Here is a 27,532-nt window from a genome sequence, read left to right as displayed (position 1 = left end):
CGCACAAAACGCAGACAACAGCTGTCTGAAGAGCAGTGCCGTCCTAGAGGGAGCGATACGGGGAGGGCGTTGGTTCCTGCCTGAGGTCTCCCTCGGCCCTCCCGGGCCCAGCCTGAGGATCATGTTAAGGTGGGTTTTCTTTTCCCCTGATTCTGTGGGGAGATATTCCTCAGAGAGGGTTTCTGCCTTTGGACTCCCTTCCTTGGACGCCGTTCAAGGACAGAGTCGGGCACCTGTGTAGACAGGATGGAAGAGCAGTCATAGAAAATGCCAGGGTCATTTTGCACTGTAGGCAAAAGCCAGCAGGGATAAATCAAGTCAGGGTTGGGGGATGTCCAGACTTCTGGTATTCTCGGTTCTCCATTTGGGAAGAAACCAACCTGCCGCTCGGGCTCCACTTTGGAATCAAAAGCTTCATCATTGCTCCTCGCCTCCATGCCGGTAGATTTGGCAAACGCATGGTGAACAGCTAAGGGTGCGTTAAGAGATCACGAAGAGTAGGGTCAGAGTTACCCATGTCTGCCAAAACGACTGAGAAAACGCCCTTCACGCCAATCCCTTGAGCAGCTCTGTTGTATTTTTGAAACATCTTAAAGACTCAGTAACAACACACCAAATATCCGTTGAGCACCTCCTATGGGTGGAAAAATTATGCTATATGCTTGTGATAGAATACACAGATCCCATGAGATACCGCATTTACGATGCTTCTATTCCATAGGGGAGGGTTTTTGAATTAGCAGTAAGAGATGCTGAAGATGTCCTTAATCCAAACTCACATTTTTTTTTATGCCTTCCTTTAATGGAAATTCCTGAACATTGACTCCGTAGCAGGCTTTGGGATACAAAAGTAAATGAGTCGGGGCCTCTGTCCTCGAGGAACTCATAGTCCAATGGGAAACCCACACCGAAATACACAAACAAATCATAAACAAGCCCGCTGTGATGGCACGGGCACTCCGTGGGCCCTGAGGCCAACGGTCAAGAGCCGGAGGGTTGTGGTCACAAGAGAAAATGCCAGTTGAGAAATACAGGAAGCCCGCGGCCAAGCTCTTGCCTGCCACTTTCAAAGAACACTGTAGATTTCCGTTGAAATTCAGAAAGCCTCTCTGTGCACCTGCGTACTCAACACCAGCTACTGTACTTGGTACTTAAACACGCGTTATCTGATTTAAGTCTTCCAATGGCAAATTATTCACCGATATGAAGAGGAAAGGGGTTCAATAGTAAAACAAAATGACGTGAACCCTGCAAGCCAGCAAGAACAGACTAGAATGCCTGACCTTTTCCCCATTTGTTATCAGACATTTTCTGAAGGTGTAAATGTTTGAAAGCCCAGACACCTGCATAGAGTTCCGTCGGATTCGTTCCTTTAGCATAACTCAAAACTTCTTCAACACGAGCCGGCCTAAAAATGACTAAAAAGGAGAGTTGACTCTACAAAACCATTCATACTGTATCGAAGGGGGATTTAAGGGATTTTCCAAGGGTGATTTTGTTCTGTGCAGTCTTTGCTTTAAGCACTGACTTGGAGCCCAAATCCTACGTGGTAGGGGCTCTACTGCCTACCAAAAGGCTGGTGAAAACCCAGAGGAAATGGTGTCTCACTCCACATTAGGCCTGGAGGAGGGGTAGTCATGGAAGGCTTCATTGAGGAGGTGACTTTCCATAATGGACGAATGAGGAGAGAAAATTCCAGGCAGAGTGGCCAGGACAAGCAAACACCAGGAGGTGACAGAATATGCATGTTCTGGGTTCAAAGACTGGAAGGAAAGTAGTGAAGAAATGAAGCTAGAAAGGTAGGCAGATGCCCATGCTCTGCTGTTTGGATATTATTAGGTTTCCTACCCTCTTGTTTCAAGATTTCTAGACCTGTGCTTTTCCAGTGGGGCAGAGGGAGCTGGGAAGAGATCAGGAATGTTACTAATACCCAACACTGCACTGGACGGACCCCCACGACAAAAAATTACCTGGCCTGAAATGTCCTAGAACTGAGGTTGAAAAAGCCTGCCCTAGACCCATCTCTCCTAGACCATTGCTGCTTGTGTCCCTGCTGTTCTGCTATCTTGGAGGTAAATGAAAAGCTGGTTTAAACTTTGTATCTTGGAATAGGGATGTCTCAGGACAAATATTTATTTGGAATTCCCATTTCCTTGTGAGCTGGGCCGGGGTGGGGGGTGGGAGGCAGGGGAGAGAGTGACTTTAGAGAGAAATATTAACCTTGCAAATGTGCACATTTTCAATTCACATCCTAGTGACAGGCTACAACTTGTAATCAGTATAAAATGATTTTCCGGGAGAGTAAATGCTTATTTTCACTGTCTTGATGTTGGCACTGGATTACTTGGTATTAATCCCAGGGTGACATAGTCACATTTGGAAGCTGTGAGATTTATTTGGACGTCTTGTGGGGCCAGGGGCAGCCTTCATTTTACATCCTTGATCTTGGAGAATTTAAATAATAGAGCTGCTTTTCTATATGCACCAGTGGTGTGAAAAGGAAGTTATCTACCCAGGACAATTCCAAGAGCCACACAGCCAGGAGAAGGAAGGAAGGACCGGATGTGACCGTATTTGTTGTCAACCCCATGCTTAGCAGCCGCAACTCCTATGACAGCAAACAAAAGGCACTTATTAAACATCAACTGTGTGCCTCTCCCCTAGGAGAGCAAGAAATCTGAGAGCTGCTACCCACAGGCTCCAGCGTGCATCATAACAGCCTCTTCTCTGACAGGTGTCCACACCATGAGGCTATGCTTGGTATAATTGCTCTGACCAAACATCGGCCATTACTATCTCTCATCCATAGCTTTCATCTAGAGCAGAGGTCAGCAAACTTTTTCTATGAAAGGTTACATTGTAAATATTTTCAGTTTGCCCCCCATACCCTTTCTTTTGCAATTACTCAGCTCTGACATAGCACAAAAGCAGCTACAGACCATATGCAAACAAATGAGCGTAGTTGTTTCCAAGGGACTATGCTGTGTTCTAATAAAACTTTATTTACAAATAAGGCAGCAGAGCCAGATTTACCCCGGAGGCTACAATTCACCAGCCCCTAACCAAGAGCAGCTAGTACCATATTTTAAAGACATTGCCTCTGAATATTTAAGCAATACTATTAAGAATCATAAAACTATTCTTATGTTTTGACTCAATAATTTCACATCTCAGAATCTAGTCCTAAGAATATCTTTGGCTCTTCACGTACAAGTTTCTGTACAAAGATGTTCACTATGGCAATACTTATAATAAGAAAAATTTGACAATTTTATTGGCCAAAAACAGGGCATCAGAGAAACCTTATTCCATCACGGAACAATGGAATATTGGGCAGCCTTTAAAGCGATCATTCCAAAGTGTTTTAATGACATAGAGATGTGATGTTAAGTCAAGAAAAAGTGAGATAGAAGTTGTGCATACAGTTTGATCCCAATGAAGCTTCCATCTGCATATTCATAGAAAATGACTCAAAGGAAATATACTCAATTGTTAAGTATGGCTTATCTCTGAATGGTGAGATTATGGGGTGATTTTTCTTAAAATTAATCGCAGCATGGAGTTATTTAAAAAGGACAAGTGCTAGCGTCCAACTGATTTAGCTTTGCTCTTTCACAGGCTGGGCAGCTCACCCTTGCAAGGTTACTTAAGCACTCTGAGCCTCAGTTTACTTCTTTGTAAAATGCATATAGCATCGGACTTGCCAGGTTGTTGTGAAGATTAACTAATGCGATGTATGCAAAGTGCCCAGCAGAGTGCTTGTAACATAGTAAGTACCCAACAAATGGTAGCTGATAATATCATCGTTCTTTGTTCCAAGCAGGTTTCCACCTTGGCTGTAGTGGTTACATAAATCTACAGCGGATCCAGTTGCACAGAGCTACACACACACAGACACACACACTATGAAACAAGGTCTATAGCCTGGTTAACAGTGTAATACCAGGGTCCGTATCCTGGCTTTGATATCGTACGAAAGTTGGATTAGATTAATGTCACCCCTGGGGGACTGTGGGGGAAGGGGCCCTGAAATTCTACTGTTTCTGCAACTTACTGTGAGTCTATAAATATTTTAAATCCAAAATCTTTTAAAAAATACATTAAATCTTTTAAAAGATACCAGCTGCTTCCATAATTTGCATCTCTCACCCATCCAAGTGAAAGAGGGTAGCGAGGGGTCGTTTGGTCTCATTTGCAAAAGGTAACACGGAAATGCTGAGTGACGGTTCTCCTCCAGATGAATCAGAGAGGCAGCAGGAAAATAACAAAATCAAGTCACTGAATAGCCTGGGCTCTTCCCAGTAGCTGGTCCTGCCCCAGAAGATGTCCTGTGTTTTCAGGGTTAGTGTTCCTTCAACAAGGACTGTGTCCCATCCTTTATAGGTCAATGTGTGTAGAAGGTAGTCTCTAGGTAAGGGTCTCGGAACAGAACCTAGATTTCCATGAACAGATATTCCCAGGTGATGTTGGGTGTAAAAAGAGGCAGGGAGCAAGCAACCCTCTCAAAGGAAATGATAATTGTTCAAGTGTTTTCACATTGGTAGTTTTATTATATTTACATGCACTATTAAAGCTGAAAATAGGTTTTATATAACTTAAGAAAACAGGCTTGGAGTTAGTAAAGTTACAGCTGTGCTTGCCAAAAACTTCGATGCATGAATTCAACAAATATTTGTTGAATGTCTACCATGGGCAGGCACTGTTCTAGATGCTGCAGATATGCTAGTGAGCTGGACTGATCCAGTTCCTGCTCTTTAAGAATGTAGTTTCGGTCAAAAAGCAATCGACTGTGGGGGGCCCGACTGGCTCTGTCAGTAGAGCATGCGAGTCTTGATCACAGGGTTGTAAGTTTGAGCCCCACGTTGGGTATAGAGATTACTTAAAAATAAAATCTTTAAAAAAAAAAAAAGCAATTGATTATAGCCTGAGCTTTCCCGCTTGCTTGCCACATGCCTTAAAAAGCTACCTGGACTTTGATCTCCTCCTCTGTAAAACAAATTTTTGGCTTTGTACAGCAAAGACAAACACACGTGCTCTCGAACTCCTGCCCCTTGTTTCTGAGGCAGACATCACTAATCAATCCTGGAGTTCTTTCCCACTGCGTTTCAAGGAAGACACGGCCTTTGGCTCCTTCAGAACACATTGTCGCTGTCGGCACTGTGGGTGGGTAACTCTGTTGTGGAAGGCTGTTCTGTGTGTGATAGGGTGTCTAGAAGCAGCAGTGGCCTCTACCTTCTCGATGCCAGTAGCTCACCCTATCCCCTCCCTGTTGTGACAGCCAAAAATGTCTCCAGGCATTGCCAGATGTCCCCCAGTGGGAGGGGACCAGGACTCCAGCTGGAGAGGACCACTCTAAGCGGATGCTGCCCGCGATGAAAGTCTACAGCAAACAAAAGGTATTTGCCATCTTGGGACCAGCTCATTTCCTGGCATCGCCTCTGACCCTTATATTCCATGACTCCATCAGGCTAGGAAGAGTGAAGCATATTGCTTGCTTGCTTGCTTGCTTTTACTGATCTAGGGGAAGCACAATTTTGTGTTGGGAAATGGAGGAGGCACAAAGAGATTAAATAACTTGACCAGGGTGCATAGCTGTTGGAGGTACAGCTGAAATGCAAACACACAGCCTCTGAGCTCATTGCACCCTGTCTGCTGTACGCTCCGGGTCTTCCCAAATGACTAGCCTGAGAATGCCAATCAGACAGACCAGCCACAAGGCAATCGGGAGCCTGGACTGATTTGTCTCCAAAACATGGACAAATAAGCATTTTGTTTTGTTTTGGTTTTGTTTTTGTTTTGTTTTGTTTTTTGCTGAAGAAATCAACGTGGAGCAAGGTCTCATAGGTAACAGGAATAGAAGTGCCACCCAAAGGCCTGCATTTGGGGAACTTCCTAGAGTGTGTGCACGTTGAAGGAATACAGAGATACATACATAAATTCCAGTACAAACCTCAGCCCGTTAAGATCAGCCCAGTTCTGACACGAGTGTTACACTCAGGAGAAGTGCTCATCCATCAGAGAAGATATTCGTAAAAAAATATAAATCTTTACTGCAGCCTCTCGCAAAACGCCAAAGGGGGTAGGGTACCTGTTCATTAAAAATGAAAAGTCACCCATCCCCTTCCTCGAAAGCTCCATTCCTCCTGAAATACCAGCTGTCCCCAACAGCTCTCTCCAAAAATCTCCCAAGTCCCCTTCAAACCAGCCACCCTTAGCCCTGTTGCTGCTCGCCCCTTCCCACCCACAGCTTATTGTCTTTCCTTGTGTGACTTACCTGCTCTGTGATCGTAAATGAACTAAGACAGCACTGGCTCCACCAGCAGTGTAAGAGTGTTCCCCTTTCTCCACATCCTCACCAACATCTGTGGTTTTCTGACTTGTTCATTGTAGCCGTTCTGACCGGTGTGAGGTAGGATCTCATTGTGGTTTTGATCTGTATTTCCCTGATGCCGGCTGATGTGCAGCATTTTTTCATGTGTCTGTTGGCCATCTGGATGTCTTCTTTGGAGAAATGTCTGTTCATGTCTTCTGCTCATTTCTTGACTGGATTATTTGTTTTTTGGGGTATTGAGTTTGATGAGTTCTTTATGGATTTTGGATACTAACCCTTTATCTGATAAGACATTTGCAAATATCCTCTCCCATTCTGTAGGTTGCCTTTTGGTTTGGTCGATTGTCCCTCTACTCGTATGTGAAATTTAAGAAATAAAACAGAGGATCATAGGGGAAGGGAGAGAAAAATGAAATAAGACAAAATCAGAGAGGGAGACAAACCATAAGAGACTCTTAACTCTAGGGAACAAACTGAGGGTTGCTGGAGGGGAGATGGGTGGGGGGATGGGGTAACTGGGTGATAGGCATTAAGGAGGGCATGTGATATGATGAGCACGGGATGTTATATACAACTGATGAATCCCAAACTCTACCTCTGAAACTAATAATATGCTATATGTTAATCAATTAAATTTAAATAAAATTAAATTAGATTTTTTTTTTCAAAAGACAGCACTGGCTCCTTAGAATACTCTTCTCCCTCATTTCCTAATAGAAACAGCAAGGCCTAAGAGCCGTGCTGGTGGAGAAAGTTCTCTCTAACATACAGGGAAGGGAGAGAAGCTTCAAATACCACTATGGGGAGGGAGAGCTCAGCCACATGAGACAGATGGTGAAATGCTACCAAGAATACAGACAGATAACACTCAACCAGGTTAATTCAATAATATCTGCAAAGGCACTTCAAAAAAGTGTCAAGCAAAATATAAATATATTGAATTCAAGAAGCAGTTTCTGGAATAAAGAAAATGTGGCTTTTAGATGAACCTCGAAGAATTGATAGGATCCGGGCCTATGGAATTAACAGTAATGAGTGAGTGAAGGAAGTGCGGGTCCAGATGGCAGCACCCGCAGAAAAGATTCTGTACAGGAAAGGGTTGGGTGTGTTCAAAGAGCCCAGATCGGTCTCCCAAGTCAAGCTCCTTAAGCTTATTTCCTGTCTGGGGCACTCTGTGACACATCTCCAAATGGAAAAATCATTCCCAGTTGAGCTCGCCAAATATCTTGAATAAATAATGCAGAAATTATGAAGACATTTTCCAGAGGACCCCAGCATTTCCTGTCTTGACAATGAGGCTGGATTTGACATCGGCTAACTCAAAAAGTTAAAAATAAAAGCTGTGGCCAATTCAAACTTCCCTTCCAACTGTTTTTCAATAATCTGAGATTGGGCTGCAAGACAGTACTTGTAACCAATTTCTTCAAACGATCTCAACATGATTCATGAATTCACGACCACAGCCAACTGGATGTGCCTATTGGCTAATCTCTGTCCTGGGCTGAGGGGACAGGAGGGAACATTGAAACAAATTATGACTTCATTGGTTGGGCCATGAGATGTTAAGAGTCGAGGGGGCTTTAAGAAAGGAAATGTTCCAGTAACGTGCCAGATGACTTTGGGTTAATCACAGAAATACAAATTGAAAGGTACAAAGAATTTTAAAGGGAATAATACAAAAATATTAGCTCACCTGTATACAATGCTTCCTGTGTGCCGTCTGTTCCACCTGCTCTCTTCCTGTCAATGACCCTACGAGAGGCAGGTACGGATCCCCAGTGGATAGATGAACAAACCAAAATGGCGGAAGTTAAACAATTTGCCCCACGTCATACCATCACGACACAAAAGTGTCAGCATGGGTCTACCTAAGGAACCTCCAGAGACAGTGAGAAAGGGAGAACACTGAGAAAACCCTGCCCCAACCCTAAAAATTACAGAATCCACAGTGCGACAGCATCTTTATTTCCAGGAAGACTAGTGTCCACGATCAAATGGAGGCAAAACCAAGGCGAAACAAGGGTCTCTTGCTCCCGGATATCACTTGTCCCCTTGGGTATCAGTTTTATCATCTGTACAATGGGCATCAAAATGATAGTATGTCTAGGAAAGCTCATCAGAAAGTAATAGCGTGCTAAAAAAACATTTTATAATTAGGAGTGTCTGAAGTCAGACAAATTGGTTTGAATCAGCACTACCACTTATTATGAGCTTTATCCATGGGCAATTTAGACCCTCCCCTAATTATCAGTTTTTTCGCTGATAGAATGAGAATAATAATCATACCTATCTCAAAAGGTTCTGGTGCAGATTAAATAGTATTATGCATGCAAGGATAATATCCTTTGCACTATCCTTCGCACATAGTAAATGCTCAATAAATTTTAAATAATAATAAAGAAATCACAGCTACGACATGTGCTACGCTGTGCTTAATTACGACAAGATTGCAACACCTATTTCGATGAACCAGAGCCTTATAGCTTCAGTAAGAAATAAAATAAATATGCAAACGACAGAACTTTAACCCAATAACGTGACCACTCCCTAAGTTTAGCATATTACTGGAAATCGCTAATGGAGCGCTGCCCATTATTCATGATACGAGCAGTAAGGAATCATGCATAATGGAACAGAGTCCCTGCTAACAGCAGATTCACGCACGATAATTTAAACTTGTTTGTATGGAAATAAAGGACGAATCTTTGAAGTGAGCCTTAATGAGATTCTGCTTGATCCTCAGTGTATCCTGGGAGAAAGAGTTCAATTTTTCCTCCAGCATCCGGCTCTTGTTGGTGGCGTGTAAGAAAGAAAGGGCCAGCTTAAATTATGAATGGCCCTTCTTGTCTGTGTGATAGCAGGTGAGGAGTGGGGGTACTCATCCCAGGGCACAGGGGAGATGGAGAGAGACGAGCCCCGTTCTCCTCCAAGGTGGTTTCTGAATCAGAAACTTACAGGCGGGTTTGGCGGCTTGGAGCCTCGCAGAAAGCATGCATCACGGAAAGCTAGAGTTACAGACCCTCCGAGACCAGCAGAAGCTGGTGGGTCCTGGCGGGAGATGCCGGCGTATCCGCAGGGCCCGGCACCTCGTCACATTCTGCTGATGCCCAAAAGGGCTTCGGCTCCATCCCAGACCCGGCAAACGCTCGATACCACCAACTGCCTGCCTAGCTGGCCCCTCCCAACGTCCAAAGACGTCTGGGGTCCGGTCAACTTGGCCTGACGGTCAGAAGGTCCCAGGAAGTGATTTTGTGCTTTGGATGACAGCTGGAAAGTTGGGAGGGGGGGCTGCTGAGTTTCTTAAATCACTGATTTTGAAAAAGCCCAATTCAAGCCGTGGGAGAGGTCCACCTCACCCGGTGGCCGTGACCGCAAAGACCCCCATAGGGTCCTGAGCGCAGGCGGCCGTGCAGTGTAGAGAGCTCACTGTATGCAGACGCTGCTTATTTTCCTTTCCCCTTTTATCATCGATTTAGGGCTTCTTCTTATCTGTGGCCTTTCAGGCTCAATTAATTGTAGCTAAGCCTCTGAGACCAAGTGTTCGTTGAACTCCTTCTGCTGTCTCAACACGGAGACACAGCGGAACCTGGTGTCGTCGAGGATGGCGTGTGTTGAGACTTTCTCCGTGCCATGCCCCTTGCTCAGGACGCTCCTTATGTGACTGCATTTAATGCATTAAATTTAACTGCATTTACTCACTGCAGCCCTATGAGGAAAAATATGCTTTTCAGCCCCATGTCACAGAGGAAAAAAACGGAAGTGCATAAGGTGAAGTTACTCACTCCAAGTCACAAAGCCAGGAGGCAGTGAGATCTGGGATTTCGAAGCAGACACCTGTTTGATTCCTGGGTCCACCTTCTTAATCATGGTCTATACAGCCTCTCCCTCGACAGCTTCCCTAACCTTAATGAAACTCTCGGCTGGGCTCAGTGAAGGGAGGAAGTCCACACACACTAAACGAGTTTATCCCAATCCCTCCCCAATATACAGATGTATTATGTAACTTCAGTGCCAGGGAACACTCCAGCACAGAGCAAAACACAGCAGGAGGCTCTCCTGACCTCCATCACCCACCTCACAGTTCCCAGCTGATTTTGTCTTGATTTTCTAAAGAAAAAAATCTCTCATTTTTAAAACAACATATACTGAGTACTTGACACGTACCAGACACTACACTCAGAAGTTTCCATGTATTCAATCATTTAATTCTTCAAACTCTTATTCCCATTTCACCAAGAAGGCAGCTACTGAGGCCCCTGTAAGTTAAGCAGCCAGCCCGAAGTTATGCAGCTGGGGAATGAGGCGCCAGGACACGTTTCTGCATTGTTCACGTGATAGGCGCATGTTTACCTCTGGGTGCCTGACGCAGTTCTCAGCTTGGGAATATAGCAATGAATAAGATAGATCAGTGCCTGCCCCCATGCAGCCTGCGTTCTAGAGGCAACAGACAGGCTCTGAATGGATACACATCTGAGACAGTCTGGAGATCATATCCATGAAGAAAATCAAAGCAGAAGAAGGAACTAGAGAGTAAAAGATGCGGAAAGGGGGTGCTGGTTTAGAGCAAAGAAGGATGCTGGAGAGGGTGATATTGGAACTGAGACCTGAACAAAGTGAGAGAAGTGGGAGCAACATATTCATGGCGGGAAGCGGAGATCACATGCAAAGGCCCTGGGGCAGGAATGAGTCAGGGATATTAGGGAAACATTTAGAAGACCCCCTTCTGCCCCCAATTGAGTGACTGAAAAGACTGAATCATGCATGAGCATGTCGGACTCAAGTTAGAATCTGATTCCTCCTCTCCTACCCACCACCCTCTGTCCTTTGTGTCTAAGTCTGCCAAGTATCAACTCCAATCCTAACATCGGCTTTACCTAAGGGCCCTCCCCTCTGCCAGTTCTCTGAGCTTCTCTTTCATAAGGTTTGGATAATTACCAAATAGAGAAGCTCTGGAATCCATACTCTTTTTAAATAATTTGAATTAAAGTAGGGTAAATGTCCACCAAGAGATGAGGAACAGAGAGGGTCCCTCTGAGGAGCACCTGTGCACGGTCCGTTTTGACGTTCACAGTGTGCCTGGGTGTGTATGTGGTGAGAACACGATGTCGGAGGAGTATCAGTGTGGCTATTCCAACAGAAACGTGTCCACCGCTGAGGGCTGTGGCATGAGAGGACACGTCGGGATTTTCAATACCGAAGCGTCCCAGTAACAGCTACCCTAGCCTCAGAGCCAAGCAGGAGTCTGGCGCATTTCCAGCTGAAGGTCTGAGGCTCCGAGGGTCCACGCGGCATCCCACCCTCCGAGAGCAGTAGCCCTGATCTATTCTGGCTCTTTCCTTCTGCTGAATAGATGCCTTCTTTACACGTTTGATTCCTAGCCACAGCCGTGAGCCCCCAAATTATAATTAAATAAAATAAACAGGGCATGGGATGAGTATTTGAGGAAATGGCAGCCTTTTTCATAATCAAAATCTTTATGCATTTCATCTCCTCATTACGCTGAGATGCTGAGAGAACCGGATTTTTAGAACATGACCTGGTCTTTGAGCGCAGGAAAAAAACACATTTCACGTAGTCCAGACCTCATGTCTACTCAATTACAAGTTTAAGCTAGCCACCCCGACATCTTAGGGATGGCCTTTTTTATCGTTCTTCTTTTAAAGAGCAGGATTGGAATTTCATCATATTGAATATAAACGGGAAAAAGTACATTTCAGAATAAAACTCAAAATGCTTTTATGGAATTTTCATTGTAAGACTGCCTGTAATAGAGTTGACCTCATATTCACCTAAGATTTCTCTGGCTCCGAGTTCAGATTTCATGCCAATTAACATGTTAATGACATATATCATTTAAAGAGCTCATCAGAACTTTTATCACATCATGTTACATCTATTTCCTTGTAATTAAATCAGAATTACAGGGTGTAATTACTTTTCTTTTCCTGAATACCCATTCCTTTTCAGACATTTAAATTCAAGTGCAAGTACTAAAAGACACTCGAAAGTAACAACCTAATAAAAATATTATCAATTAATGAAAGTGTTGGGTTTCTCCTACTATCCAGTTTCCTTTTTGACAAATTCCTTTCTCCTGTTATACTTTGGATAACATGTAATGATTGGCAGTATCCAATCAAATGCTTCTTAAGTTCTTTAAATCCTCAGGGCCCTACTTTCCATTAATGTGCAATATAATATGCAACGTAAATATAATTACATACAATTATTAACGGAAAGGGATCAGATAAGGTTTATTAAGGAGATACCTATAATTACCCCAAGTCCAGCACCTCCCTTTACGTGTTAACTCAACCATGGGTTGGAATCTGCAATCAACTCCAGCTGCAAAACAGCTATTGACTTTGATTCGTCTGGGAAAGGCGGGGCTGATGGCAGGACCAAAAAGGGGATCCACCTTTGTTTAAAAGACTTAACTATGGGGGTGCCTGGGTGGCCCTGTCAATTAAGCACCGGACTCTTGGTTTCAGCTCAGATCATGACCTTGGGGTGGAGAGGTGGAGCCCTGCACTCAGCACAGAGTTCGCTTGAGATTGTCTCCCTCTCCCTCCCTCTGCTCTCTCTCTCTCTCAAATAAATAAATAAAAGCCTTCTTAAAAGATAAATTAATTAGGGGCACCTGGGTGGCTCAGTCGTTAAGCCTCTGCCTTCGGCTCAGGGCGTGATCCCAGAGTCCTGGGATCAAGTCCCACATCGGGCTCCTCCACTGGGAGCCTGCTTCTTCCTCTCCCACTCCCCTTGCTTATGTTCCCTCTCTCACTGGCTGTCTCTCTCTCTGTCAAATAAATATATAAAATCTTTTAAAAAAATAATAAAATAAATAAACTAATAATAATAATAATAAAATAAAAGACTTAACTATGATAATTCTATAAAGACTATGGACCCAGAGGTCATTTTCTGACCACTGTCCAGTCTTCCAAACCTTCCCAAACATTGGATTTAAGACTTAAAGCTACATCACACTGAATTTTTGATAACCTCAAGGTAATACCCAAGAAAATGCAAGTAATTTCCAGGCATGTGATCTTCTATGATGACCTGTAAGAAGTATGCGGGTGGAATGAGCAGGGACCAATATATATTATTTGTGGAACTAGGCACTGGAAGATGGGCAGGAAAGCAACGCCTTTGTTGTCAGGAAATTCTGCGTACATAGATCAATCCACTCATTTATTCAGCAAATATTTATTGAGCACCTACAGTATGCTAGGTACTACCCTATGCCTTGGTGATAAATAAGATGGTCAAGGTCACGGCTGCCAAGGTGCCAACATCCATCCCATCCTGGGAAAGGAGGAGAGACTATAAAGTATAAGCAACAGAACAAATAAGAGAATTACAGCCGGTGATGAAGAGCCAAAAGGAGAAGGTAAGAGAGCCAGGTGGTGTGATAAAAAGTGATGGGCTGAGCTGGGTTATTCCAGACCGGATGGTCAACGTAGGCTTCTCGGAGGTGCCTGATGTTTGAGCTGGGGCCTGAGTGACGTGAAGGCGGCAGCCGAGGGAGGCTCGGAGAGAACAGAAGCGCCAAGTGTCAAGGTCCTAATGGGAAGTGAGTGTGATGTTTTGGAAAAACGAAGAGGAGGTGGGTGTTGCTAGAACAGAGTGAGCAAGAATACAAAGATGGCAGTAGAAAGATGGGCCCACTTAGGAAGCTCTGTGGGCCATGAAAAGAAGTACAGATTTTTTTTTTCTAAGAGTGACAGGAGGCAATGAGAGGGTTTTAAGCTAGGAAGTGACATAATTCGAATTACATATCGAGAAGGATAGCCTGTGGTGTGGCACCTGGATTTGGAGGGGGCAGGAGTAGAGGCGAACAGACGTTTAGGAGACTATCGGTGTCTTTAGGTGGCTTGAGTTACGGAGGTGCTGGTGTGTAGAGAGAACCCACAGTTTGGCAGGTGGGCGAGCAGGTGCCCACCTCGCGCCATGGGTACAAATGTATCCTAGTTCCTATGTGCCAGGCATTGTTAAGGTGTGGGGCTGCAGAAGGGAACAGAGCAGACAATATCCCTTGCTCTCATGGACCTGACGTCAGAGAGAAAACTAACCAATGCAAAACCAAATAATTACAGAGCACGTCAAGTGATCACAGGCATCTTGAAGAAAACTGAAGAAGGGCGTGAAGGTGGGAAGGATAGAGAATGAGGAAGCGGTGGTTCCATGCCGTGGAGGGAGGGCGGGACCGTTGCTGGAACCTGGGTGAGGCGGTCTCGAGAATGTCAGCTCTTCCCGCATCTTCCTCGTCCCACCATGTCGCCTCTCTCTTCACTTGATGCCAGCCCCAAGCAGAACTTGGCACCTCTTCACTTTTCCTCAAGAGAATCATCTTCCCACCAAAGCACTAGCGAGTAACAGGGACACTGGAAAATTTTCGCAGGGAAACACAGAAGTGGGGTCACGTCCCGCCACTGGGCAACACCCAATAAAGCTGCTCACGTATTTCTCTAAACTATTCCAGGGAGTCCTTTCTCCTTCTCTGCCTGCGGCCCAAGCTCAGCTTTCTTCTTGATCCCTTCTGGGCGTCCCCCCCCTCCCCAACCCGGCCTCCAGTCCTGCTTCTCTCCACTAAGCAGGTGACTCCGGTCACCCCCAGTTCCTCCCACAAACACCCCAACACGTTCAGTGAAACCACGACCTTTGCTGAAAAGGTGCCAAGTGGCCATTTGGCCCTCAGGAGGCTACATCTCCCCACTCCCAGCCCATGGAGCTCAAGAAAACATTTCTCCCCCCAAAACTATTCAGTGCGTTCTCCGGGAGGGTAGGGAGGGGAACGTGTGCTGAACCCAACTGTCACCCTGCAAATGGGTTGTGGATTGGCACACCCCTACAAGCTCCCTTTTTACTAAGCCCAGGCCATAGAAACTTCTGGAAAATGAGCAGGAACAGAAGCTACCTTTGCACAGCTCCTTCCTGTCCATGGTCTTCTATGTTTTCTCTCTCGCCTCACATCAAGCCAGGCCCAGAGGAGGAAGTAGCCGAATTCCTGCCATGCCTCTAAGGACATTGGTTGAAGTCGAGGGTTGGCAGCCTGTGGAAAAGCCAGTGGAAATGTTGTGCTGGAAAACAACCCCACCCATCTGTTTGCAGATCGGCCGTGGCTGCTTTCACTCTACGGCGCCGAGCCGAACCGTGACACAGCCCGAAAGAGGCCGTGCTCGAGACGGAGGGGCGCAACCACGTTCCAGAACATCTTTACTTTTGGATGCTGAGCACGCAACCCCTTCTCCAACCGTGTGGACGCGTAGAAGATAAAGCCATTACTTCCTAGCAAAATGAGTAATTCACCATTTCTCGAAACCTAGCAGGATGGACGCCAAGGAAGGCCGGGAGCCTCGAGTACCTGTGAGTGACCCATCTAAATGACCTCTTGAAATCCAGAGCCCGCAGCCCCCGCTCGGCAATATTTCCATCGATTTCCAAATGAGTGGAGGCCACTTCCTGACAGTTTAGGGGGAAAAGGGCCAAACCGTGAGGCTCCTCTTCTGTCTCCAGCATTTTACAATTAAGAGCTGGCCTCGTTTAAAGCTCAACCTGTCATTACCACGAATATTGAGATAGGACACTTTGATCCAAATGGAATCTGACTGCCCGATACAACCCAAAGTTGAGCCGCTTCCAAACGCCTCTTCCCGGCCGGGCATCACGCAGGCCGCTGATGTCTGTTTCAGCGGCGCGGAGGGCTGTGCTCGGGGTGGCGCAACCGAGAGCCGATGTTGCGTAAACTTTTCTGCTGTTGTTTCCTTTCCAACTGACAGCTTCGCCCTGCACCCTCGGCCTGCCTGCTCATCTCCCAGAGACGGTCCCCGATTCCCTCTCTTCCGATTAGCCTGGGCAATGATTGGGATAATTTAGGACGTGCACCACTCGATCATCTGTACAGTTACGACAAATAAAACATTTTAATATGAGCAGTCACTGCGTGTTTACGGTATCATAGTGCCGAGAGCTGAACGGGTGCCAAACGCGATCACCCGAGGGGGGGGCGGGTGTGTGAACTCTAGAATGATGACACAAATAAGGAAATTACAAAAGGCCCGACAAATGGCATTTGTGTTAAATCAATAATGCTCTGTTTGGTTTTTTTAATTCTAATCTTTCTTCGAAAAAAAATTATCTTTCTAAACAGTTGGCGATTCCTATTCTTGTTCGTCTTCCTGAACATAATTAAAAACATGTTGTGGCGTCTACTTAAGACATCAACTTTCCCAAGGCTGTCTTGTCCACTGCGTTTGAAACAAAGACACTTGTTTTGGCGTTGTGCCCTTAATTAATCATTTGAGGCTTTATTGCTGTACCAAAAAAAAAAAAAAGTGTCTTTGTTCAATGATTCATCACAAGCCCAATTTCTGCAGAACTTCATCAAATACAGAACCAACTTTCTAATCAGCTTAAATATTTTTTCAAAATTAATGGAGGCCTTGTTTTCAGTATGTTATTTGATAAAAGGAATATTGATATATGACAGCCTGCTACTTAGGAATTCTTAGGAACTCGTTCGTGGAGAGGAGATGGACCCTTTGCTTTCAGAGTTGAGCTTGCCAGCCCTTTATCTCCTGAGCAAACAGAACCTTTGATGGCTCAGTGAATGTCACGCAGCTCTGGGGCCTTGCCAACCTGGAGGCAGGGCCTTGAGGGGCCCATTTGAACAGGGTCTGAAGAGTTCACATCTTCGTCGGTGGATTTTATGATTCCTTCCAGCAGATGGTGCATCACTGGATAAAGATGACTCCAGGAAGGGCAAAGCCTCCCTTGCTGACCCCACTCTCCCCAGGCAGGCCACCGACTCTTCCTACTTTCAGTCTGCCTGGAAACCACTAGATGCCTCTTTACCACACTCCCCTGCTCCAGACATATCCTGGGAGCAGGCTCCACTCAGAAGCCTCTGATGCAAGACGAAGCAAACAAACTGAGCCATCTCTACGTTACACCAACTCAGACCTAGGCTTTTGAGCAAGGTCTCAGCAGCACCATGAAATTACTGGAGGAGAAAGAACATCATTGGAATCACTGGAATCGACGTATATAATGCATCGCTTTCTGAGCCTGGTGTCTGGGACACCCTAAGAAGCGGTCGTGAGCATACTGTACTGCTAACCCTTTCTGGTAGCAGTATCATCTTTGCTATATTTGTGAAAATTTAACATGTGTGCTGTTGATCGTTGGTACAGTTTTGAAAGCACGTTAATATGAGCCGTAATTCATTGCTTCCTGGCTCCCAGTACTCTGAGTCAAATACTATTGTAACTGACATTTATGGAGCCCTTTCAGTATGCCAAGCACCGTGGTTAGCACTTTTGGGGCACCTTCTCCTGTAAGATAAGAATTACTGCCCCCATTTTACAGATGAGTAAGTGGAGGTGTCGTCTGACCTGACGTTCCTCCACTGCCAGGACCTTGGCCTCGGCATCCCCTTGACCCTCCAAATGTGATGCCGAGTCCCACCAGGGCTCCAAACTCAAGTCAGCCCAGACTCCAACTGATGTAAGCCGAGGAAGTCAGAGCACCTCCCTAAAAACTACAGGCACCTTCGGGAGTCTTGGTCCCATGAGAACGCCGCACCTCGACCATCAGGTGGCGATCGGGATCAGTGGGTAATACCGGGCTTTACAATCTGACCGGCCTGGCCTCCAATCCCAGCTCCTGCACGGGCCACTGGCAGACTTACATAACTTCTCCTTACCTTAAATGTGACTAATCGTAGTACTTACCTCATACGGGGATTAACTGAACCAATTTGAGCAAGAGCGTTTAACAAAGAGCACACACATAATAAGCACGAAGCAATGTTGAAACATGTAACCCTTTGTTGAACAGGCATATCGCCGGAAGAGGGATCACAGCATCATTTCACTTCTTTCTCCTTTGAAAAGCTATGCAGAGGGAGTAAACGTCCCCCTCCCTTGCATAAAACCAGAGAGTTTTCTACTAGTTCCTGGGGAAGACAGGCCCATGCTCACTTGAAGACTCAACTCAGGGATTCTGGAGTGAGCCCCTTTCTCTCCTTCTGTAAGATCTTTTCTCCTGCTGTGGGTCGGAGCCCCTGTGGGAGAGCGGCTGGGTTCCTCTCTGCGTGTGCTCTGGGCTCCCCCGGCTCCTGCCTCCAGGAGCCCACGTCGGGGACCAGTGCAGTGGGCAGTTGAGAAAGGGACGAGCCAAGAAGGGGGTTCCCTGTCTGGGTGGCTCCCAGTCTGTGCTCCAAGCCAATGTATAGCTGACTCTTTTATGTATTTTTTTTTTTTTACTGGAGTAAAATATACGTAACCCAAAATTTCCCAGTTTAACCAGTTCCGAGTGTACAGTTCTGCCAGCCTCAAGTACATTGACCTTGACCTACCACCCTTACCTCCATGTAGCTCTGAGAAGAACCTGTTTCTGTCTGGGTGTCTTGGCCCATTCAGGCGGCTGTAACAGAACAGCGTAGACTGAGTGCAGTCTAAACAACAGAAATCGACTTCTCACAATTTGGGAGCCTGGAAGCTGGAGACCCGGCACCAGCACAGTCAGGTTCTGGAAGAGTTCCATTCTGCTCATGGATGGCCGTCTACCTGCTGGGTGCTCACCTGGTGGAGAGGGCAAGGAGCTCTCTGGGGTCTCTTTTATAAGGACATCAGTCTCATTCAAGAGGGCTCCCAAAGGCCCCCTTCCTAACACTATCACATCGGGGGTTAGGATTTCAACAGAAGAATTTGGGGGAGTCACAAACATTCAGTCCACAGCTCCCGGGTTTTCCTGGGTTCTTTGGAGGTTTCCTTCTTCTCCGGATCCTCTCTCCTGCAGTTCCCTGACCCAGGCAGCTGTCTCCCTCCCCAAGGTGGCAAACTGCGACTCTCCACTCTGCTCCCAAGTGTCAGGGTTCCCTGACTGAGGGACAACCCCATCGAACATGCCTTAGCATGCCCTGCCCCCACAGCTCACCCCTGCATAGCCCCCCAACAAACACTCCCCAGCCCTGGTCTGGATAGATTCTCAGAGGTCAGGCTGGTCCAAGCAAGCAGCTTCGTCCTGCAAAACCATGTGAGCTGTTAGAAACCTTCTGCTCTAGGGGGGCCCCAGACCTCAGCCCCTCTGTCTCAGCAACCTGGGTCAGGGCCAGGTACCAGGACTTTCTGTCTCCCAGGGTCGGCCAGGACATCCCCCTGACCACCCCTCCCATGCCTGCCCCAGCTAGGCTTGGGTTTTTCTTAGTTGGGGTTCGCCCAGAAGCCACCACTGGGACAAGAAATCCTCATCCCGGGAAACACCAGTCAGTTAGTGAGGAGGTGAGACAGGGAAGGGAAGGTGGCCGACACAGGGCACCTTATTCTGCAAGCTGTCACATGGGCTGTTGACACTTAGTCCTGCAGAGAATTCTGGGAGCCAGTGGAGAAGAGAGCCAGAGTTACTCCACCCATGGAGGAGGGAGCTGGGGTATTTGCAAAGCAACAGTCGCTAGTTGGAGGCCATGGGGTGTGTAGTTACGTGGCAATTCGCCATTTATTCACCCGCTGCAAGGGTCCCAGTGCGCACGGGCAGCCAGAGGGCACCCTCGGGCCAAAGTGTGCAGCGCCAGCCCCTGGAAATCATGCAGGGGACATGAGTAGGAAGGGCAAAGGGATGGGACGGCGAATCAATCCCACCCCCTCCACCCCCCACTCAGAGCAGGATAACAGCTCTTTCTCCAAGTAAACCCCCCTTCTCCTTGGGCGCTCGCTCCTCCTGAGCGCTTGCAGGCCCTCCTGCAGAAAAGCCCCTGCCGGAGTTGGAGGGTGTCGATCCGTGTCCGGATGGCCTCGGTTCAACCCCGGCCCCGCTCCCTGTGAGCATGAGGATTTAGCCCTGCTCTCTGTGACGCCGTGTTCTCAAATGCAAAATAAAGGCTAATACAGAGAGCACGTGAAATGCTTCCCCACACCTTCTCCCCCGATGTGGTTAGATCCCCGGCTGGACCGGTTCACACACTGAGCTTTTCCCCCTCGCCACTTGAGGAAGAGTAAATAAGGGGTCTTCTGTGGGACTATCTTCTTAATGGGCCTCCTCTCCTTAGCGGGGAGCTCCTGAACGCCAGAACTGGGCACCACATTGGTTTCGTTCCCCACTTCACTCCTCAGCATGCAGCACAAGGCCTAGCACATGGTGTGTGCTCAGTAAATGTTAATAAAACACACGTAGCCGTACACGCATGCGCTCGTGCACGCGTACAATAAATGCTAGATGCCAAGCACCTAGAGCAGGGACTCTGACGTCATACGCCTCTAGGAGCCAGACAGAAATGAATTCAGAGAGCCAGCTTGGGAGGCAATAGGGAGTGGTGGGGAGTGTGGTGAACTACAGAGCCCTTGCCCTGTCCAAAAGGGGTAAGAGCTAGTCCTTCCCATGCACAGTTGTCAGTTGCCAGATCTCCCAATTTTTTTTTCATTAGAAGCTGTTAGGTGAAATTTTCTGATTTTTAACTTGTTGGCAACCACTCTGGATTTTTCAAATCCACTGTGCAGTTCAATAAAACAAAACAAAAAAACAACAACAAAAACATATCCTCAGGCCAAAGTTCTCCAGTCAACAGTTTGAGGTCTCTGATATCAAGCAACACTTGAGATGGAGAATGACTTTTTCTTGCCTATCTTCTACCTTGTGTCTGTTGATGGGAAGCCAGAGTGGGGGGGTGGGGGGGGCTTAATTGCACCAGTCTGTTGGGCCACCTAGAGGCAGGTGGAGGAATGAGATGAACTCAGCCTGTCTTCCACAGGCCAAAGGTTCTGTTCATCCCAAATGAGCTACCAGTTCTCTGAGCACAGACATGACAGGGCCCCGCTGCCAGCCGCCTTCCTCACTCCATATCATCCCCTCCCTTCTCCATCTGCTTAGACCATCAGCTAATTAGTGTGACTCAGTGGTCAGAAGAGGTTCAGGTGTCTTGCCAGAACTAAGTACCTTATGAGTAATCACGTGTGTGCTGGTAGAGTTGCGAGGCAGCTAGCAAATGTGCCTTCATGGGGACAACACAGGAGAGAGGCGTATGGGACGAGCTTGTTCTGCCAGAGAATGATGAGATCAAGACACTTAAAAGCCACCCAGGATGAATTCAGGTGGTTTCTGTTCTATCCAAAGGGGAGACACATTCGTGGTTAAGACAGAAGTCCACTCCACTTATCCCATGTATTAATCAAGGAAGTAACACCTGCAGAGAAGGGACCATGCACTGGCAATGGAAGCATAAATGGTTTTACCTCCTTACAGAGCAATGTGACAATTTTTGTCAGCTACAGAATTTTAAGCGTTCATTACCTTCAACCTGCAAGTTCATGGCTGGAAATACACCTTTTACACGGATCTGAGCATGTGTATAAAGATATGTTCATAGGAATATTGCCTGAACCTAGAGGGCAACAGTTAAGGCTATAGACGCTGATGCCAGACTACTAGGCTTGAATCTTAGCTCTCCCACTTGCAAGTTGTGCAACCTTGGGCAAGTCACTTCACTTCCCTATGCCCTAGTTCCCTCATCTGAGAAATGGGTCTATTAAAGTACCTATTTCATATGGCACACAGGAAATTATATTAATTAATATAGGCCAAGTACTACTTATAAATGGGGTATTTTCCACCCATTAGAATTGCAGAAGCATTTTTAGTCTTTCAAACCAGGAAATTTGATATAGCCTTTAAAAAGATGTGAAGGAGGGGTGCCTGGGCAGCTCAGTCAGTGAAGCATCCAACTCTTGGTTTTGGCTCAGGTCGTGATCTCAGGGTGGTGAGACAGCTTGTGCTCTCTCTCTCTTTCAAATCAATCAATAAATAAAATCTTTAAAAATAATTTAAAAATAAAAAAATAAAAAGAATGAAGTAAACCCCCATGTGTTGATGTAGAATGACCATAAGATTAATTCTTCAATGGAAAGATCTAGGTCTATCGTATTCAAAATACATAAATTTGTGTTAAAAATACATAAATCATAGTCAACAAAGTTTTTCTAAAAACTACTTCTGTGCGTGTGTGTGTATAGGCACATTTGTTTAATTATGCAGAAATAGTTCGGGAAAGATCAGAAAGGAGCTCTGGGGTTGGAAGTCTATCTTTTGTGGTGTTTGAACTTCTCTACCGGGTTCTTGTGCTAATTTTTCTTTCCAGGAAAAATCTCGTTTAAAAGAGAAAGCCAGACTAAGCTCAGTGGCTAGTAGCAGTAGACAAAACCAGGGCCCATGAACTCGAATTTCCAGGTAGATGTTTTTGATCTATGCTGCTGATAGAGCCGCTGCTCCCCGTAGAGTCCTGGGGAGATCTTCCAGGCCAGGGGAGATCTGTGCTTAGCCCTGGTTTTGCCGCCGCCCAGCTGGGCGACCTGAGACCAGCAATGTCACCTCTCTGTGCCTCAGGTTTTTTCAGACGAGCAGGAGAAGCTTTTTAAGGGTGTTTTGAGGACTGATTGAGATAATGTTTGTAAAGTGCTGAGGACAGGGCTTGTCGTATCTAAATAGAGGTTATTATTATATATGGTGGCTGATTTCCAACTACGAGCTTTACAAAGGTGGCAGCGAAACAAGATGTTCACTATTGTCATTTATGCAAATTAAGAAGACAACACCTAGAGAAGAAAATCTCTTTCTTGTCTCTCTTCTTCCTTTGTCTTTAACATACCCCATTTCCAAAAGCCCTTAAGGCTTCTGTGGATAACTTACACAATAAACACATTAAAAATCAGCGAAATGCCAGGTTGGCCATTGTCTAAGGTTCATTTTTTTAGTCCGATGCACAGCTTGGGAAATGCCCGGGGGAGAAAAAATTAAAATATGCAACGATAAAATGATCAATATAGTTGATTCTAGAGCAGCAGGCACGGCCGCTCACACCCGTGTGCCCTCACCCGTGGCCCATGGCCCTGCTGCCTGCTCCCACATGTTCTGCTCCTCCCTTTGCTCTCCACCTTTGCCCCTGCCCCATGCACCCCTACGCACACAGGTCTTCTGAAGAATGCACTCTTATTATGCTAATAACATACCTATCGAGATTCATCTCTACAATCTCCCAAAATCCCTATCCTATCTTAACCCCATAATATCAATAATAAACAAAAAGAAAGTGCATAGTAGTGAAACAATATGATATGTATGCATTATATGTGCATGTGCGTGCATATCATATGTGTGTGTGGTGTGCACGTGTGTAGAAATGTACATACACACACACTCGGGCATGACCGCATTAGGAGACATGAGAGAAAGTCTGGATTAAGAGAAGAAAGATGATATTTAACCAACAGTTGTTTGCACTTTTTTGGTTATAATGACATTTCGAAATAAAATGTGTGTGTGTGTGTGTGTGTGTGTGTGTGTGTGTGTTTACATCATCATGAATCCAGCTACCAGGAGGGCAAGGGAACCAGGGAAGGGTTTCAACAGAGGGGCCCACACAGTCAGATTTGCAATGCAGGAGGGCGCCCCTGGTGCCCACGTGAAAGACAGGTGAGCAGGAGTGGGAGCAGGAGACCATCCTGTCATCTGTGTCATCGCTGTCACTGTGAATTCCAACGGGGATCAGAGGGAGAGGAGGGGGTAAGGCTCTCAGGGGCCCCACCCCAGTGGCGCTTTGGACATTTGTTGGAGGTCTCAGTGGTCGCCAGGATGATGGTCGTGGTAAATGGAGCAATAGAGATCCAAATATGGAAAGAACCCAAGCTTCATCGGCAATCCCAGAGGCTCTGGACATAAGAATATCCAGAAAACCTGCTCTCTGGCCTCGTTTCTTCATACTGTAGTCAGCTTTCATTCACTTGGAGATTTCTTCTGGATGGTGAGCTCCGTAGGAACTGGGTCTCTGCTCTTTTTACCTCTGTGGCTTCAACGTCTAGGACAAGGATTAGCATCCTAGGCTGGGGCCAGATCCTGTCCACTGCCTTTCTGTGTCTTGGATACAGAGCCCTGCGACAGAGCCACACCCACTCGTTACTGTGCTGACTTTGCCCTACAATGGTTTAGTACTGGATACAGAGATCCTAGGGCCTGAGGAATTCCAAAATATTTACTACCTGGCCCTGTAAGAAAAAGTTTGCCAGCCCCTGATCTAGCATCATGCAGAGAATATAGCTGATGACCCATAAATATTTGTGGGTCACACAATCAATGTATAAATCTGAATAACAGTCATAATAGGACTTCCTTTTGTCATGTAGAGAAATAATCTATTAGTTCATTTTTGGCCCTCACACCCCCCTGAACTGCATCCCCAATTGAATTTTTTTTGTAACCGAGTCGCACTGATTCTCTCCAGTTGGGCCAGTCCTCTGGAGACTCCCTGAGCAGAGCTGGGCTCAGGGGACCCTTGAAAACAGCAAACAGAACCACCTTGAGCAGATGTTCTCTCAACCTTGGCTGGGCTGGCATGCTGAGCAGGGGCTGTCCTATGCCGAAGGGTGTTGAGCCGCAGCCCTGGCCTCCACCCACTAGATGGCAGTAGCACTTCCCCTCCTCCTCTGCGGGGCCATTACAAGGGTCCCCAGGAGGCAGGAAGGCTCTAGAGAGAGAGATTGCATCTAAGAACGGAGTCCTGGGGACAATACAGGTATAAATATCCCTGAGGATATTCCCTACATTAAAAAAAAAGAATTACTTAACAGGAGTTTTGCACAGCTTCCCTCCGTAATGCATTTTAATGCCCCAACTCAGCCCGGCAGGAAGTTCCTGACGTCTAACCTAAGTCCCTTATGCTGCGTCAGCCATTTTTTTCTTACTCTGTCATTACTGAAAAATAAAAAACAGAGCTGGTTCATGCATCCTCCATAATAACCCTCCTTCTGTGAGAGTCTCGCTGCAGAGAAAGCTGGGACATATATAATGCAATCAATCGCTCAGCCTGCAAATGCTCCCGAGTCCCTACCGCCTCTGCCCAGCACTGCTTCAGACGCTGGAATAACACAGGGAGCAAGACGAACCAGGTTTCTGATCTCATGCAGCCACATTTTAGTGACAGGCACAAATAAGCAAGTGAATAAACAAGATAATATCAGTTACTGATGAGCATTTGATGCCCCAGATGTGAGTTATGTCAATTACACTCAGTAAGGCTAGGGGCAGGGGGAGAAGCATGACGGGGTGGCCCCCTAGCTAGGATGGTAAGGAAGGGCCTCTCTAGGGAGACGAGACTTAAACAGAGCCTGAATAACACTGAGAAGCAGCACCACCGAGACAGAAGTGGGTGGAAATGTCTGGGTTCGGTGTGTCACCCGTTCCGAGTCTGTGTTCTGAAGTGGGTGTGGGGGAGCCCCTCTCGACACCTCCCACTGTCCCCTTTCTTCTGATGTGAGGGAAGGGCCCCAGATCTGGATTGCATTACAGAATGCGATAGAATGTATCACAGAAACCATGGTCCTGGATTCTCTGAGCAGCTTCACGAGACAGCCCTCTTGATTAGCCCGATGCTGCTTGCGGATCCCATACGGATTTCCTAAATGACTGTAGTCGATGCCAAAAGTAAGGGACTCTGGGTTGTCAAGGAGATTAACCCAGACCTGAAGTCTTCTCCTCTCCTCCGCATCCCTCCCAACCCAGCCCCGTCCCCAAAGGCACCAACAGGAAGACAGCACAAGGAAGGGAATGAGTGAAATTAGGATAGCTAAGAGGAACTTTAAGCGGGTGAGGTCCCTGACTCCTTTAGGCCGGAATGAAAGTGTCCAGGGTTGTCCTCCTCTCTCCCCCAGCCCTCTGCAGTCAGCTCCCTTCTTTCTCCCAAAGAATGAGCCATCTCGTGTAGCAAACCCAATGCCACAGGTGAGGAACTTGAGAAAAAGCCACACTTGTCAAAAAGTTGTAGCTAATTTTGGAGCCAAAAGGGAAAAAAATCAGTTGTCTCAGAGATTTAGTCAGCTTTTATGGACCAGGATGTTTTGTTCTACTCATGACCGGCATCTGCAGACACACAGTAGGTGAGAGGCTGAGGATCTGGGATCCTGCGGACGTGAGCATATATCTGGGCTGCGCTTGCTCACTGCCACACCCCAAGGAAGCCACTTAAACTCTTGGGACCTCCTTTTCTTCCTCTGCAAAATGGAGGGTCCGCTTTGCAGAGTTGCCATGGGGATGAGCGATAAGGTGGGTGCTAAGGGTCATTATCGTCCTCCCCGTGATGCATGGAGAGTCCACTGTGCACGAGACCCTGTAATCGTTCTTTACTTAATCCCCACAGCAGCCCTAACTACAGGGTCCAAAATCACACACCCTGCTTAGCCTGATGGCCAATGTTCACCTCTCCCCTCTGGGTCTCTGCCCAGGTGTAAAGCAGGGATTCATAAATTAACTCGTTCATTTATTCAACTTCCATTGACTTCTTAAGTGCCCACCTGTGCCAGGCACTGCTGTGTAGCAGAATGCATAAGGTGGACCTAGACCCTGTCCTGGTGGGGCTCACACTCTGGAGGCGGAAGGGGTCCAGAAAGTAAAACATATATGTTTAAGGCCACACAGAAACAATGACATGTCTGTGCTGGTAGGGACGGAGGAGAGGGAGGTGAGTGCAGGAAGATGCTGGGTTTGCAATAGGGGTCGGAGAAGTCCTTGCTGAGAAGGCGGGCAAGGTGAGTGAGTGAGCTGTGCAGATAGCTGGGAAGGAACATTCCAGGCCGAGGAAAATAGCGATGACCTCAAGAGCCCCGAGGCAAGTCGGCTGTTAGAGAAAAGTTCTGCAGATTGCGTTCCTTGGAACACCAATCCCACCAGATGCTCACTGGAAAAAAACTTACGGGGTCCAGTAAGTTTTGCAAATACTGCGTGCTGCAGATCCCATTTTTGGCGTCTGTATTACCCGTTAGCATTAAAAAATACAAAAAAGAAAGAAGGAAAGAAAGAAAGAAAGAAAGAAAGAAAGAAAGAAAGAAAGAAAGAAAGAAAGAAAGAAAGGAAGAATAGACCAGGCCAAGTCCTGCAATGGAGTCTTGTTCGATGCAGGTTCACTCCAACATACTTGACTATACAGCCATCTCTTCACATAACACCTGCCGGCATCCCACAGAGCTACGTTTCCATGGAAACCAGTTTGGGAAACTGCGGTTTAAATGAAGGGCCCTTTCTCTACAATGGTGCACAATGTTTTGATTCTCTGGCCCACATGGGACCATTGCACAAAGACTCGTTGAGTTCCTCCTTACGAAGTGTAAGTTCGGTCTCGGTGGAGACGGGGCAGGGACGAGACCCGCTGTCTCCAGCGCAAAG

At 46.6% G+C, this 27,532-nt stretch overlaps 1 protein-coding gene and 1 long non-coding RNA gene across 3 annotated transcripts in view; both read left to right on the top strand.

Moving 5' to 3' along the window:
• The window catches only part of TSHZ2 (teashirt zinc finger homeobox 2), a 439,912-nt gene that overhangs the window by 363,031 nt on the left and 49,349 nt on the right, over nt 1-27,532 (top strand). The window lies entirely within an intron of this gene.
• On the top strand, nt 14,868-16,266 carry LOC148108016 (uncharacterized). The gene is made up of 2 exons (XR_015720887.1): nt 14,868-15,700; nt 16,114-16,266. It is a non-coding gene; the product is annotated as an uncharacterized LOC148108016 (long non-coding RNA).

This window comes from Ursus americanus, chromosome 22 (genome assembly GCF_024610735.1).
Source record: "Ursus americanus isolate L20-20 chromosome 22, mUrsAme1.1.p, whole genome shotgun sequence".
In the NCBI taxonomy this organism is placed as follows: domain Eukaryota; kingdom Metazoa; phylum Chordata; class Mammalia; order Carnivora; family Ursidae; genus Ursus; species Ursus americanus.
Note: the sequence above shows the minus strand (reverse complement) of the source record. Positions and strands in the feature narration are given on the sequence as shown.